A 13,107-nucleotide genomic window follows, 5' to 3' on the forward strand; every position below is an offset into this window, starting at 1 on the left:
TTTGGTCACAGTGATACAAAAGCTGTCTAAAATATAAGCTCTTTACAGATATTGGGCTATCTGATGAAACGGCTCTTTATTTCAGTTTTATAAACATTTTTGATGTGTCTACAAGGTATTAAGTAATATACTCTTCATATGTAATGGTGAATAAAGTTTCCCCCTGATCTCCACAAAGATTGTAATCATAATCTATGGCCATTACAATAGCCACATAAGTAGATTTCTAAAAAGGACACATCCAAAAGCAAAAGTACATTTTAGGCAGAGAAGTGACACAAGGGAGGGACTTAAAAAAGTCTATTTAGGAAAAACTTCTTAGAGTAAATGAAACCTAAATTGAGATTTCTAGAAGGATCAAAGGATATTTTTGTCTTTGTATGTGTGGTACAGAGGTGGGAAGAAAAGGAATGAGTTGTTTCTGAAGAAGAGAAGTGGCTGAAGAGATGTAAAAGATTTGGACTCTTCAAAGTCTAACATGCCACGCTAAGATGTTTTGACTTTATTCTGTAAGCACCAATGGAAGATTTTAAGAAGAAGAGAGGAATGATCACATTGCATTTTATAAAACAGCACTTCAGAAACTAGGTACAGTGGTGCACATCTGCAATCCCAGCTTCTCTGATGGCTGAGGTGGGAGGATCTCAGTCAAGTTCAAGGCCAGTCTTTGCAAGACTCTCAGAAACTTGTTGAGATCCTGTCTCAAAATAAAAAACTAAAAGGACTGGGGATATAGCTCAATGGTAAAGCCCCTGGATTCAATCCCCATTACCAACAACAACAGAAAAAATCATTTTGGTAGCCACATGGAAGAGGGAGATTGGGAAGGCTGGTACTGGAGCCAAGGAGATCATTTAAAAGATTGCTGTAATTATCTGGACAATACATAATAAGATGTATACTAAGAATGGAAATGAAAGGATAGACTTGAAGGATACTTTGAAAGTGGAATCCACAGAACTATCATAGAGTCATAAAATACAGATAGACTTGAAAGTAGAGTCTAAATATGCTTCCAGGTTTCTAAACTGGGTAAACGTGGATAAAGATGGCTCATACAAAGACAAAGAAGATAGGGAATCTAGGAGAAAGAGCATATTTTTCTTTTTTTATTTTGTTTTATTCTATTCATGATGTACAGGGGAAAAATACCAAATTTGGTTTTGCATCTTTAATCAGTCAGGACAGGTTGGGTGATGCGGCAGTGAAAAATCCAAAATCTCACAAGTTTAAAATAGCAAAGACTTATTTCTCACGCATGCTATGTATGTCTATTGTTAATCTGTGGAAGATCGGCTATAGATCACCTTCACTAGAATGCAAGCTGATGGAGCCTCTTTCCTCTGAAATGTCACCAGTTTACAGGGACATTTCAGTGTCAGTTTGTGTGCCAGTTTTCTGCCTAAAGTGACACATATCACCTCCAATAAATTTCAATGATCAAAATAAGTCATATGACACACGTAATTTCAAAGGACCAGGGGACGTGTATTTCCACCCTATTCTCCAAAAAAGGAAAACCAGAAATAAATAGCATATAAGAGTATCAAGTCTGCCCTGCTGACTACTGAGTATTCAATTTACCTTCCTTTGGGCATGTAAAATACAATTACCCCAAGAAAAGGAACCCAGAAGAGATCTAATAGGTTTGGTTAGATTTAGTAATGTGTAGGTGGAGAAGACATTACAGGGAAAATCCACAGATGAGATCTGGAGCTCAATAGAAAATGTAGAACTAAAGATTTAAGCATGGAAGTTGTAGGCAAGAAAGTAGTAATTAAAAAAATAGGAATCATATTCATTGTCCCAGGGGAATTTTATAGCTTGAGAACAGGACCAAGGACAGAGCTCTCAAGATCAACATTTGTTTGTAAGATGAAAGAATATGCCCTAAAAAAATCTCACTGAAAAGAAATAGTGATAGGTGGTAGAAGGTGAATCTGTGGAGCAGGTGTGGGGGAAACATGGGGTGAAAGAATTTCAATGAGGAACAAGAGGTTTAAGACAGTAAGTGCTACCAAGAGGCCAAACAAGATAAGGACAAGTGTTAATTGGATTTGGTAATTAAAGGGTCATGAGTGACTTTAGAATAGCACTTGAGTATATGGGAACAGAAGTTTGACATGAAGCAATAAAAACAATGAATTGAGATTATAAAGAATTGTAAGCCCATAAATATAGAGAAATACAGAATCATAACACAATTTAAGGTAGAGACTATTTATGGGACCACTTAGTTTTATTTTCTAATTTTATACTTAGTTCCAAAAGTGCTTACCACCTTGAAAGGAAGAGAGAGAGAGAAGAGGGACTTTGGGTCATTAGAGGAACTTATTTTCAGGGTGTAAGAGGCAAAAGTATGTTTATAAGTTAAAGGGAGAAGTCAGGAGAGGAGGCACCTGTGTAGACAAAGGACTAGATCATGACTCATGGTCCCCAAGGATTAAGGAAGAACTGAGATCCTTAACCCAAGGGAGGATTCCCATTGTTAGGGAACAGACAGATGTGAATGGTGGGAACATGAGGTTAAGAGAATAATTCTATTAAAATGGGCCCACTGTGCTGATTCCCATATGCTTTCTTTTCCAAGAAGCAATTTACCTGCAGCTCTGCCTGGCTTCAGTGGACGTGATATGTCACATTCCTCAGCAAACTATCTGTTCACTGCAGGAGAAATGCAGGCCCAAAATAATGTTGATAAGAGGAACCTAAGTTACCCGAAGGAGGAGGCTTTTGTGACAAGATCCCAAAACTCTGGGAGATGAGGATAATTCCTCTTAACCATAAATGAATGATTAAGGATCCAATTAGAATGATAAGCAGGGGCCAAGGTGACCTAGAGTTGCTATGACAGTAGGACTTGAAAGTCTGATGTCACCTTGCTGTCAGTCAAAAGTCAAGAGGGAGAACTGGGCGGTACTCTTTGGAAACTTCTCTGGCATCCCAAATAAAACTGGAATGCAGAAAGAATTACATCATCCCTCTCCTCTCTGAGAGGACCCACTCTTTCTTTTGAGAGTGTCCCCTTTTCCTTTTCCTATCCCTTCAATAAACTCATTCCTGTTACTCTGAGCAACATGTCTGAAATCTTTCTGACTTGATTGCAAGAATTGGGGTTTGAAGATGGAGTCTTTGCACTGCCTCAGTTTCTTAGAAGTTCCCAGCTCCATAACACCATGAGGTTGGAGAGCCAGCTTCAGTGATGTTAGTAATTCAGGACTGCAAACACCTGAGAAATAAGTGTAATCAGATCTGGCATTCGGAAGGAGGGTTTTGATGTAATTGATGACATATAAATCTGAAAGAACAGCATTGTTCCTAAAATTGTGAAGAGAACATTACTAGAAGGAAAAAGGAAAGAACAAATTAACAAAAACAAAGCAATATTCATTATTGATCAAATATATATATATGATAGAATATTACTCACTTTTAAAGAAAAATGAAATTCTGGCATTTGCTGGCAAATGGATGGAGTTAGAGAATGTCATGCTAAGTGAAATAAGTCAAACTCAAAAAACTAAAGGCTGAATGTTTTCTCTGATATGCAGAAGCTAATTCACAATATGGGATGGGGGTGGATAGGGAAGAATAGAGTTACTTTATATTAGGTAGAGGGGATTGAAGGAAGGGGAAGGGATATGGGGGAAGGAATGATAGTAGACTGAAACAGACATTATTACCTCATATACAAGTATGACTGCATGACCAACGTGATCCTGCAATATGTATAATCAGAAAAATAAGAGATTATACCCCATTTATGTATGATATATCAAAGTGTACAAATGCATTCTACTGTTATGTACAACTAATTAGAACAAATGAAATTTAAGAATAAAACAAATTAAAAAATTAATGATATACTGAGCAATAGAAATATGGATAACTAGAGCTAGAAGACCTCAAACCTTCCATTCTTACATTGATTTTATTTATGTCATCTATTTATGCAGATTTTGAAACTAATTTCCAAAATTTTAATCTTCAGGATCAAAATGCTATTTTCCTTTTTGTTTGTGGAATATTTTTGCATATTTTATCGTTTGTTTTTCATATCAAGGTAGGACATCTTAGCTAAATCATGAAGGGGAATATTGATTTTAAGAAATGCCAGCCAGGCACAGTGGTGTACACCTGTAATCCTCACAATTTGGGAGGCTGAGGCAAGAGGATCACAAGTTGGAGGGCAGTTTCCACAACTTAACTGACTCTGTTTCAAAATAAAAAATTTTAAAATGACTGGGGATCTAGATTAGTGGTAAAGTACCCTTCAGTCCCCCAGTACTCCCCCAAATAATTAATTTGTTAGTTAAATATAAAAGAAGTGCCAGAAGACAGGAGCAAACAATGTAATTTTCAGGGACTTTACATGTATTATTTTAGAACAGATATACATAATTCTTTAGCAAGCTTGATGAAGTATAAGAATACAAAGTCATATAAAATAAGTACAAAGAAATACAGAACCATAATATAATGCAAGGTATATAACATGTTATAGTTTAGATTTATTTTAGAATTTTATACCGAATTCTACTAGTGCATTTAAAGAATGTGTTTTATGTAACATATCAAAAGACTTTTCATAACACACCAGCAAGTAAGACCAACCTACATAATCCATTAAGATTGAAATATAAAAAACTTCATTTATTCAATAAGTATTTAATGAACACCTACAATGTGCCAGATACTGCTCTAGGATCTTGGGCTATATCGCTGAACAATGTAGACATAATCCCATAATTTCATGGAGCTATATTATAACAGCCCTTTAAGCCATCAAGCTTTATATTTTACCAAGAAAATGCCTTATGAATTTTCTGTATACATGGTGCCTATGTGGCTAACATTGTTTTCTTTTTTTTAATCTTAGAATTTTTGCAAGACCATAAGATGATAAAAAGAAAGTGTACCCTGGAGGAAAAGTGTTATGGCTAAGTGATAGTTCCAGAGGAGGAATCAAGGAAGAAATCAAGATCCTGTTTTAAGAAATGGATATGAGCATGTGTATTATGAAGAAAACAATAATGAAAAGAAAATTGGAGCTTGAACTAGGCTTGCATTTTGAACGTGACCTTGTGTTCCCAACACATTCTGATGGACAGGATGACCTCAGCTAGGGTATGACTTATTCCCCACTTACAAACTGAGGTGAAAAACAGAAGTGTGAAGGAATATAGGGAATATAATGATTCACAGCTGCTACTGCACTGTGTGCCTCCTGATGATGCCGGTTTTGCTTGTAACAAGCACAAAGTTCATACACATCCCTGCTTCATGATTTCATGAATATTATTTAAGGAAGACTGTAATACCTGCCTAATTAGCTAGACTCCTTGGTGAAAAAAATTGCACACACAAAACGTGTTCCTTTTCAGACAAATTTTCATATGTCTGAATGCCAGAAGAGTCAGATTTATTAACATTTTGGCATTCTTTTTCAATGACATAGCTATGTTTTCACAGAAAAGTTGTGAAAAATTGAATGCAAAACCATAAACACAATGTTTATGAGGGACCATATTGGGGTAATAGACATGTTACAAAATTAGATTGCTATGATGGTTGCACAGTTCTGTAAAAATTACTAAATATCATTAACTTGTACAGTTAACATGCATGAATTTTATTGTATTTAAAGTATAGCTGAGTATAAAAATCTTCAATATAACATTGATTATTATTGATTGATTCTTCCTTGTTCTCTGGATGGATTTGAAAAACTAAACACCGCAAACCTATTTTAAGTGCTTTGCTTAGTTTTAAAAACAGGCATCTTTAATAGAGAACATGATTTCAATGTCTTCTGCAACTTTATAATTTGTTTCAAAGCACATCCTGTGTTTACCATGGTCTCTGGGCAGTTCTAGGTGGTTTTACTGCAGTGCAGTCTTCCAGAGGCTCTGCATGGATGCTCTGATTCATCACGATCAGGAGTCCTTCTGAAACGATAGTATTGGGTTTACAATAAAGACCTCAGACACCAAGCTATGCAGTGCATTATTTACTGTTAGGTCTTTGTTAGTAAATCCTCACTATTGCTGATTTGCCAAAACCCAGGACCTCACACAGAAGCCAGTATAAAAGGAGCGTTTTGCATCACTTTCTTGAGGTTGAACTAAAGAGCAAGCAAGTGAGCTTAAGTGACTAGCAATTTTATTTTGAATGATCAGATGATCAAATATCAAATATCAAAGATCAAATATATGAATATGTTCAAAACTCACAAGTAAACCAAATCCTCTAATCTTTTCTCTACAAACGTATTAGAATTTCTGTGATCAATATTTTATGACTATAAAATTTCATTTGAAATAGTTGATTTAACAGAAATCTTTTTCAGTTCAAGGACCAGATTCTTAATCAAAGGTGACATTTCCAAACTTCAGCATTAGAAAATGTTCCCAGGTTTAAGATGAAGTTAACAGTTGTGGCAAAAACTGACTTAGAACTGAGCAGAGCTGGCATGTGTTGTTTTAAACCAAGAATGTGCTCACAGATGGCTCAGAGCGAGATTTAGCAAGTCTGTGCTAATCACACTCATACATGGGAATATCTCCACTGAAAACAGCCACACTTCGTTGTGCTCCTCATGTGGTTTTCTTACTTGGTTAATAATTACAATAAAGTATAACATTTAATGGTCCAAAATATTTCATGCTTCACATTATAGTTGCAATGAATGTATATTATAAAATCCAAAAGAAGAGAGCTCATGGGAGGTGGTTCCAATTCAAAGTCTATTGAAGATACAAAATATTTTCAGAAGTTCAGGATGTTATAGGTTCTGGGTGGCTTCACTTCTATACATTTTTCAACTTCTGAGTTAGCCTCAAGTAGGTTAATTCCTCATATCTAAAAAAGTATTTATAATAAAAATACAGTATATAAATCTGATCTAAAAAGAGATTGATCTTTCCCATCATAAAACTATATTTTATTGTTTTACTACATCTGACATCTTATATTAAGTATCCATTAACTATACAAATTTAATATTCTTGTATTATTAAATATATTTGACCAAATTATGGCAAATGCCAAGACTTAGTTATTTTAAGTTTTGCTTTTATAATATAACATAAAATGTCTCAAGGAGAAGTGATTGGGAAAAGAAAGTATATTCAATTAACAAATATTCATTGGTCAGCCATTATGAGTGAGGCACTGAACAAGATTTGAGCATACAATATAGAACAGAGAAGAGCAACATATTTTCCAATTCTTACAGTGCCTACATTCTTCTGGGAGAATACATAAAAATATACATGAAGGAGACAACTGTAGATTTGCAATAGATCTAAAGACAGAGCTAGAGAATGATGTAATAGAAAGGGGTTAGAAGAGGCCTTTTCTAGGCAGGGTAATCAGGAAAGGCCTCTAAAGGAACTTGAGCCAAAGTCTGAAGGAAAAGAATCAGAGTCCTTTCCTAAATCTTCTATCCATTATTGCTGCTATAGCAAAATCATAGCAGAAAATATTTCCCTCCTCTGGCTGGTTTATATTAGTAGTAGACCAGGCAGCTAATGTGTAGACTATTCCAAAATAAGAAGGCCTTATTGAATAATAGATTTCTATATTTGTTTCTGACTTTTATTAATTACCTCAAGTAGAGAATTAGCTGAATTATAGAATAAGATTTATTTTCTTTAAGTATGTAAATAACTCCCACTTTAATGAGAGAGACAAGTTCTAACTCAAAGTAGTAAGTTCAAAAGATGGGATGCTATAATATGTTATCAATGACAAGTGCATGATAATTTAAACAAGGAAGTATGAGATTGAACAGAACTACTTTTTGTTATTATTGAATGAAATATAAATGAGGATTTATAGAAAACTACAAATTGACAATTGGGTTATCCATGAAGAGTTTAGAAAACAAAACTACACATTTGTAATGCTTTTAGGCATCCTTAGCTCTCAGTGACTACTGATTAACTGACAGAAGAAAAACAGGCAAGTACGATCATCAAAGAAGTTCCCTAAATTTTGTCAAGTATCTCATCATAGTGTTACTGAACAATACATTCAGTTGTGACTGTGTAAGACTTCTCGGGTTGCCAATCCCATAGCTACTCTCCACCCTGACCCTCATTCTTGTTAAAAGAATCTCAATTTTATGCAGATATCAAGCAGTGTGCTTCTGGGAAAAGTCTTTCTTATTCCCTAAAAGAAAGCATGGAAGAAAATATTCTTTCATAGATACCTCCCAATCTCGTATCTACTTTTTTTTTCCATTTTTTTCTTTTATTGAAGAGATTATACACTCAAAATGCAAGAAGTTGAAAACTTAAAAGAGTAAAGATTCCCCCTGCTTAAGGAAAGGGAGACTTTCAATCTACATTTTTTTTCTTTCCTTGCTACTGCAGTCCTTTCCATAACGCTGTCCTTTTTTTTTTATTTTAATTAAAAATCATAAATGTACATAGGGTAATGTTGTTTGATTCATTCTGTTATTTTTCCCCTTCCCCCCACCCCTCCCACCCCTCTTTTCCCTCTATACAGTCCTTCCTTCCTCCATTCTTACCACCCTCCTTATCCCTAACCCTAAACCTAACCCTAACCCTAACACTAACCCCTCCTACCCCCCCCATATGTCCTCATCCGCTTATCAGCGAGATCATTCCTCCTTTAGTTTTTTGAGATTGGCTTATCTCACTTAGCATGATATCCTCCAATTTCATCCATTTGCCTGCGAATGCCATAATTTTGTCATTCCTCATGGCGGAGTAATATTCCATCGTATATATATGCCACAGTTTCTTCATCTATTCATCAACTGAAGGGCATCTGGGTTGGTTCCACAATCTGGCTATAGTGAACTGAGCAGCTATGAACATTGATGTGGCTGTATCTCTGTAGTATGCTGATTTTAAGTCCTTTGGGTATAGGCCAAGGAGTGGGATAGCTGGGTCAAATGGTGGTTCCATTCCAAGCTTGTATCTACTTTTGACATCAGGATTTGGGGCTCATGAGCATAAAGATGCAAGATGAGACAGAAGATGCTGAAACTAGCTAATTGAAAGGATGTATATATCTTGGGGATATTTTGATGCTGTTAAGCCTATGGAATAGCCATCTGTGGAAATACCCCAAATCTAGACTTCATGTAATATCAGAATTCAAATTTGCTTATTTAAATTTTAATCTGTTTCAGACGAATTTTAGTTATTTGCAGTTGTACATATTTTCATTCAGTAACTGGTTCTGTTCAGGTATAATTCAATGAATTAACTCAACATGGTTTCATATAAGCCAAAAATGCAATGCATTCGTTGTCTCAATATAGACAAGTCAAATTGCTTTTCCTAGCAGTGGAATGAGTTTTCACAATGCCCCTTTGTACATAAATACAAATTCTTATCATTATCTCCTTGATTCTTATAATCTTCACAAAGACAATGTAATCTAATTGTTTTCCCCTTTGAAAAGTTGAAATTTCCTAAGTAAAGTATTATCTAAGAAGTAGTTCTCAAATACTTTGGTTTTAGGAATCTTTTAAGCTCTCAAAAAATATCAAGAATAAAAGAAAAAAATTTAAACCGAAACTTACTGAGAACTCCAGAGCCCCAGGGCTTATGTTATATTTATATTGATTATGTCTTTTGGTATTTACTGTAGTAAAATTAAAACAGAAAAATTTAAATTATATATTTACTAATTCCTTTGAAATAACAACAATTCACTACATGAAATATATATTTATATTAAAAGTACAAAATTTTCGAGAACTAGTTTCCTTCGCTAATCTCTTTAATTTATAGCTTAATACAAGATGACTGGCTTCTCATGTCTGCTCTATATTCAATCTGTTTCAATATATTGTCTTGATTGAAGGACATGGAGAAAATCTGCTCTCCAACAGATATGCTTAGAAAAGGAAAGATTTCATAGACTTCTTACCTGCATTCTGGAGCTTCCCCAGGAGTCCTGCACATGTCTCCTACTGCTAATTTAAGACATACAGTCATACAAGATTTTGAAAAGTCAGGCTGACTTGTTTTTTATCACCAGGTAGTCAAAGTAAATATCAGCAGATTAAGAGAACTACATACAATTCTCTCCCTCCTCAGAAATATCTCACTTTCCATACTTATAATCAATGTAACTGGCTCATCCTATTAACCAACCAAATTTTTATCTTTAAAAATTCCTGAAAGTAGATTCAGAAGGCTAAAGTGAGAAGATACAAGCTCAATGTTGATTATGCAATTCTGTGTGTGGTAGTTAATGGTGCTCTTCAGTAATTCTATGATGCTTCTCTTGTATACAAAGTAGAGTTGTACTTCCTGTCCCTTTAGGTGAGGTGTACAGCCATGTGATTTAAATGACGTATGAGCTGAAGTGATGTGTCTTTTTTTCTGAATGGAAGTCTTAAGAACTGTTTGGCAATGTATCACGCTTCCTGCCTTAACTGAATGGAGAAGTCATCAGCCTAAATAAGGATGTTTGGAAGAGAACCTCTCCTGACCTGAAATAAACCTTTGTTCTAAACCAGTGAGATTTTTGAGTTGTGTGTTCTGGTATAACTCAGCCTGTATTGCCTGATTCACCTTACTTTATGATCCAGTAATGAAGGAACCATAGAAGTAAATAATCTGATAAAAATTTATTTCTTTAATTTTAACAAACTGGAAAACCAGATGAAGATTTTATTGTTTTTGACCAAAAGTCTATAGGGAAGGCAATATATTTAATGTGATCTTTGCTCATTAGAATCAACTTACCAAAATTTAGATGAATTTCTTTAGCTGTTATAGTCAACATTTTGAAGGTTTTTTAATATAAAAAAAATTCATTCATTCTAAAAATATTCATCAACTAAAACTATTTAAAAGACTGCTAGACTCTGGTGGATACAGGATGAAATCTACCCTCATGGAATGAAACACATCCCCAAAAATCACAGAAATTGAGTCTAAGTCAGACTTTTAGCACCTTACCTTTTTTCTTTAAATACTACTTATTTGGTGATAAATCAAAATTCAAATTATCAGTGACTTAAACAAAATTAGAAGTTTATTTTTCTCAAAAAGTCATTCAAGTTTGACATTCCAGAGTTGGTATGACAGCCCTTTTTAATCAAATTCTTCTGCTTCTCTGTTCCACCATCTATAGTATATGGACCTGGCCTTCATTGTTCAAGATAGCTGCTGCAGATCCAGGCATCACAGCAGTACTCCAAGAAACAATATGATAGAAGAAAACAAAACAATTCAGAGTAAGAAGCCCTATGCCTTCTCTTCTTTGCCCTCCTTGTTTATTGTTGTATCTGTATACACATTTTTTTCTTAACAATTTGAGAGTAAGTTACAGACACTTTTACCCCTAGTTAGTTGCATTTATCCTAAAACCAAAGACAATCTCTTTCATAACCACAACACAATTAACAAAATTTGTACATTGATAGGATGACCATTATCTAATCTCTAGTCAATATTCAAATGCCATCAATCATCCCAATAGTGTCTTTCAGATCTTTTACTTTTCCTGGCCCAAATTCAATCCAGGCTGTGCACAGAATTTTGTTTGCATGTCTCTTTATTCTCCTTTAATATTTGACTATTTCTCAGTACTCCTTTGTCTTTAAAGACCTTAGCATTTTTTGAAAGCACTGACCCATTATTTTATAGAATAATATTTGAATCTGATTCTTCCTTATGCTTAGTTCAGGTTTTGCGCATTTGTGTGGACTAACTCATCAATGAAATTGTATGTTTTTCAATGCAGTCAAATAAGTGGCACGTGATGGGGTTTGGCCCATTAGTGTGTTATCAACCTTAGTCAGTTGCTTGACATCGTGTCTGCCTGATTACTTCACTAGGAAATCATAGAGAAATACTTGGGTATTTTGTAAATATCCTGGTTCTCCTTAAACTTTGGCCACTAGTATTAGTATCCTTTGATAATTCCTTTCTAAATTTACTACTATGAGGATTATTTTTAAATGATTCATTAGTCGGCATTCTAAGACTTAGCATTTAGACTTTTAAAAATTCAGTGATTTTATTTTGTATCACTGTTTTCTGAATTACAGGATTCTGTGGCCATGGGAAAGAATAAAGCAATCCATGATATTTATAAATGAATATCCTAGAATTCTGTCTTTCAGAACAATATAATTTTCATAGGTCCTTTTTATAACTAATTGAGGTATTTCCTAAGTACATTATACTATCCAATATTTGGAAGAATTTTAAAATTTACTTTAGATAAAGAAGCTGAAGCACAGGGAATTTAAGTATCTTGTCCAAGATTGCTTAGTAGGTAACTGGCACAGCTGAAATTTGAACCTAAGCAACTTAACTTCAGGGACCCCACTCTGTATCTGCTGTTAGAAATAATCCATTGTGTATATACACCACAGTTTCTTTATCAGTTGGTTCCACAATCTAGCTATTGTGAATTGAGCTGCTATAAACATTGAGGTGGCTATGTTACTGTAGTATACTAATTTTAAGTCCTTTAGGTACAAACTGAGGAGTAGGATAACTGGGTCAAAAGGTGAGTCCATTCCAAGTTTTCTGAGGATTCTCCACACTGCTTTCCAGAGTGGCTGCACCAATTTGCAACTCCACCAGCAATGTAAAAGTGTGCCTTTTTCCCCACATCCATGCCAACATCTATTATTGTCTGTGTTCTTGATAATAGTCATTCTAATTGGAGAACCAACCTAGATGCCCTTCAACAGATGAATAGATAAAGAAACTGTGGTATATATACACAATGGAATATTATTCAGCCATAAAGAAGAATAATATTATGGCATTTGCAAATAAATGGATGGAATTGGAGAATATCATGCTAAGTGAAATAAGCCCATCCCAAAAAACCAAAGGCTGAATGTTTTCCCTGATAAGTGGATGATGATATATAATGGGTATATGGGGGTGGGGAGTGAGAGAAGAATAGAAGAACTTTAGATTATGTAGAAGGAAATAAGAGGGAGGAGGGGTACCAAAAATGGTGGAATGAGACAGACATCATTACCCTATGTACATGTATGACTACATGAATGGTATGAATCTACATCATGTATAATCATAGAAACAAAATGATGGACCCCATTTGGGTACTATGAATCAAAATGCAGTCTAT

The sequence above is a fragment of the Sciurus vulgaris genome, assembly GCF_902686455.1.
Source record: "Sciurus vulgaris genome assembly, chromosome: 7".
NCBI classification, from domain to species: domain Eukaryota; kingdom Metazoa; phylum Chordata; class Mammalia; order Rodentia; family Sciuridae; genus Sciurus; species Sciurus vulgaris.